The sequence below is a fragment of the Triticum dicoccoides genome, chromosome 4B, assembly GCF_002162155.2.
Source record: "Triticum dicoccoides isolate Atlit2015 ecotype Zavitan chromosome 4B, WEW_v2.0, whole genome shotgun sequence".
Classification (NCBI taxonomy): domain Eukaryota; kingdom Viridiplantae; phylum Streptophyta; class Magnoliopsida; order Poales; family Poaceae; genus Triticum; species Triticum dicoccoides.
The window spans coordinates 335,723,196-335,727,653 of NC_041387.1; the positions used below are offsets into that span (position 1 = coordinate 335,723,196).

Sequence of the window (4,458 nt, forward strand, 5' to 3'; positions counted from 1 at the left end):
CACTAGCATTGCTATCATTAGTCAGGTCAGATAATAGGAAACACCATTAACACAATGAAAGTTTGGGAAATCACACCACACCAACATACACCAAATTAACACAATATGGCACAACTTTCATCATGCAGGCACTACAAGAATCCTGTTAATACATGACAGTTTCTATCCGTCACAGGCCTATGCAAAACTGTCATACAAAGGAATATGTGACGGATTTAAAATTCGTCATGTATATCGCGTCATAATTTGACCACCGTACACTCCATGACAGATCATCGAAAATCGTCACCGATCATGACGGATCTTGACCGTCATGGATGACACCTAACTATAGTGCTCATAACGGCGTTAACTTCTGTGCCACATCATCATCTGACATGGATCTAACGTGGCAGCCCATGTAGTAATCAGCCCATGTAAGTCTTGGCCCACTAAATTTCAGCCATGTCCAAGAGTGGTGGCCCATATAGTAATCAACCCAATTATAATTTAAGCCCATTAATTTCAAGGCCCACTAATTTTAGTCCAAGAGATTCACACATCTCTCATTTTCCACGGAAAATTTACGTCACTAAGAATGTGACAAAAAATATATGCTCATGTCATAAGAAAAAGAAAGTTGCAACAACATATCAAAAAATACACTTGTACAGGAGCGGAAAAAAGAGCCAAAAAATTAATTTTACAAGCATGTCCCAGAGAACATTATCCTACTCTACAACCAGCACCGCCCCCATCAAGCTATGGCCACTCTTATCAGGCTACCACAACCAACTAGGGGTCATCCAAGCAGCAAATCCACCCGTCCATCCCAAAGTTGTCACAAGGCATGTCTTGTTGAAAATGGTCCCATAACCAAGATCTGCCACATGATGAAAAATCTGTCGCATTATAAAATATTACAGCCAGTAGGTTAAATTACATGTAGCTTACTACACATTATCAAGTCTATATTTTTTCACTCCCAGCATGCAAAGTAGTGCAACAAATTAACAATGTGTGAAAAGAAACAACTGGTGGCAACAAAAAGAAATGATGTGCATAGATAGATCAATAGAGTTGGAAGTAAACTCCGTTTTGCTTATTTTAAACTATCACTAAACTAAACTTGATAAGAAATGTAGCCCAGCTGAATAATGTGCATTAATGAAAATTTCTATCCATTGTTTCTCAAAAGGTAAAAAAGAATGAAACAATTCCATGATGATTATGTCTTGATGGAATATGTGTCCTATCTGATATGATATTCCACAAGAAAAAGATCTGGCATATGTGGCTTACAATTAATCTAGATGAAAAGACATTTGTAAGATACTCCTATAGATAAAAGTAGTATGACTATAGATACAACAGATATTGTTTAGAAGACAAAGGATTGGATCAAGCAGAAGTCCGTTTTTGTATGTATTATTACGCATATAAAAATAGTCTAACTACAGGTACACTCGTTAATTAACATCAATACGAACAGGTTTGATCATTATAAATTTATAGTTCACCATATCTAAGATTAACTTTGGCATGTTAGTCCAAGAAGATCATCTAGGGATCCAATACAGTTACACATGAATTCCAAACAATTACGATGATATGTCATATCTGAATTTTGCAACTCTCGACACTTAAACTGATCAGAAAAGTCACATCAACATAACCACATACACGGCTAACTACAATTTATAAATCCATGCAAGTTAAACATGTCAAAACTAAGTTAAAATCCACATATATTATTTTCCTTTTAATATGTGTATATCTAAGAAATCAGACATACTAACACATGGATGTTGCGCTACAAATATACGATTACTTAGAATGATACATTATTCAGATAAACAGCTTGCATGTTCTAACAATGTGTGGTTTCTTGATATTTACACATTTTTTATGACATCCAAATTTATAGTTATTTCCAGTTAATAATTAGACAGTGTTTCAGTTAAATAATTAGGTTTTTTCTCAGGTACTACATACATGCATCTGCAAAACAAGTCGATTCTAGCAAGATACAGAGTCGCAGCTGAATTTATATCTAACAGGTTGAAGTTTCCAAATTAACTCCAAAAAGATATGTACCAAATTAACATGAAGAACGGTGCATCTTAGAATTTTTTTAGCTATACCATACTATGGATTAGCATTAGCTTGCCCTGATTAAATTGTGTGTAACCGTGCAAGAGAACCAGATCCACAAAAGCATCAGGAACTAACCAAGCTCACATGTTCATCTAAGCAATTGAATCCACCACTAAACTGAACAAGAACATGATTCGTATTTAGATTGCGAGCATCATCCAGATTTTGGCGTAAATGGGGGAGATGGGAGAAGCTCACCACGCTAGGAGGGCATAACACAGCCGTCGGTGAGCTCGTCCATGTGCTGCAGGATAGGTGGCCAAGGGGGTGCTGGACTTGCTGCTCCACCTCCGGCGAAGAGATCTCGTTGGGATGGCCGCGTCAAGGGGAGGACGTCCTATACACCATTGGATGGGTGGAGAAGGCAGTAGTCATTAGTAGCACAGTAACCAACCCTAATAAGTACACTGGGTAACCAAAAGACATCATTTTGTTGCTTCATATGTTATCTCCAGTGCTTCAAATTATTCAGCGAAGTCTTGTGCATGTTTGTGTTACCTGTAAATTGTTGAGTGCCGGTTGTACAAAAGGTGATGTGTCTATATAATATATGTTATTTTTTATCTTTATCTCTAGCTACAACTATGGTTCAGAGTTTCCCTCCTTCAAGTTCTCTTCTCCTATGTGTGTATTAAGATTGTGTAGGCTATAGTTGTAACCTCGGATAAATATTAACAAATCTGTACTGCAGCTATGATTAATTTATTGCCAATTAATTGGTAAGTTTTTTCTCTAAATACAATTGGCATTAGCATTTCTTCAGGATCTATTCTATTTGACAGTTTTATCCCTTATTTAGACAATCGATAGAGTTATTTGAATAAGTAAACCTTTGAACACTCTTCTAACAATATAGATTTTTTTAAGAAAGAATGATTTGTATATGATAATTTTTTTGACTGAATTGTATATGTTAATTTAATAGAAGGGTATGTTTATCCAAAACAAATGAGTGCCTGAAAGTATTGGGTTACTAATTGTGACAATCTTGCACAGTAGACTAAACGTGGAACAGAACTATATATTTACAGTACCATTTCTAGGCTCTAGTTGTTGTCCTGTAAGTGAACGGATGACTGGTTGCTACAAGATTCGAGACTAAAGAAAATTAGTTGTTTCATAGCTTCAGACAAACATAAAGCATAGTACGTGTCACTTAATAATTTGATGGCTGGAAGCAATTGATGACATGATGCGCTATACATATGTTGCAATTTTCGACATCTGCATATGATGCAGGTATGCAAGTTTAATGAATTTTTGTGATGATGAGACCCAAGAGGCCAAGATAGAGTCCACCCTACCTGCCCATGGTGCTGGTGAATACGAGTTGGAGCTACATGTAAATTGGACACATGCCACATATCTTAATGTTTTCTTGTTTTTATTAGTTGTGTGAAAATGTTTTCTTTCCTTTTACAATCAGTTGTATTTTTGTGCAGTAGCTTTATCATAAAAGGAAAGCAAAAATAGAGACATCTTGTTTCATCGCAGAAGAATAAAACACGCTCACAGTATTTGATTATTGTTTCGCCCTTTGTTGTACATACTGTGTAGTGACAACACCGGAATTGGTATGCTTGCCTGAGCTTATAATTCAGGGCTACTGAAAATCATGATTACCAGTGCTCAACACAGGTGTGTATACATGCAAATCTTATACGCATCTAGCAGGGCAACACCCAACACCTAGAAAAAAGACGCAACAGACCCACGAACAACTAAACAAACGGATGGTTAACCTAGAAAAAGAGCAGCGCAGCAAAGCAGGCAGCCCACTTCTAGTAACAGATTAAATTACATATTTGACAGCACAAGCAGCAATTTGTCCCCAAAATTAAAAACAAGATGACCACTACAGACTAACTATATCTAGTACAAGCAATATGTCCCATCAAATTGTTTACTCCAGGCAATATAGGTACGGCAGCACAACCTCACCTGGCGCCATAGCCATTGTTCAGGGGCAGGGCGTGCTTCTGCTGTACCAACACTCCTCGTTGAAGGTCGAGAATGAGGAGTAGCAACAGCGTTCGCCACAACCGTCATCGACTAGGACAAGGACGCATTGTCCGCCCTCCTCCCGGACTAGCGGCTGCAGGGTGCGCCACATCCGTGGATCCTGCGGGAGGAGATCCTCCACGGCGCCCTGCTTGAGGTGGAACATCAGATGGCGAGGGAGCACGTGGGGGCGCTAAAGACGATGGGGAAGAGCCGCCAGAGGCCGTCGGAGATGCGCCAATAATGAAGGCGATGCCAGATGCCGAAACCCTAGCACGGGTGTGGGATTTGGGCGAGCGGTAAAGGTCGGGAAGGGAAAAT

The 4,458-nt window shown here is 38.7% G+C and overlaps 1 long non-coding RNA gene across 1 annotated transcript; it reads right to left on the reverse strand.

Moving 5' to 3' along the window:
* Positions 1–539: 539 nt before the first annotated feature.
* Positions 540–4,427, reverse strand: LOC119293608. Its single transcript, XR_005143141.1, has 3 exons — positions 4,073–4,427; positions 2,335–2,473; positions 540–862 (listed from the first exon to the last, which is right to left on the reverse strand). It is a non-coding gene; the product is annotated as an uncharacterized LOC119293608 (long non-coding RNA).
* Between the last annotated feature and the right edge of the window lie 31 nt (positions 4,428–4,458).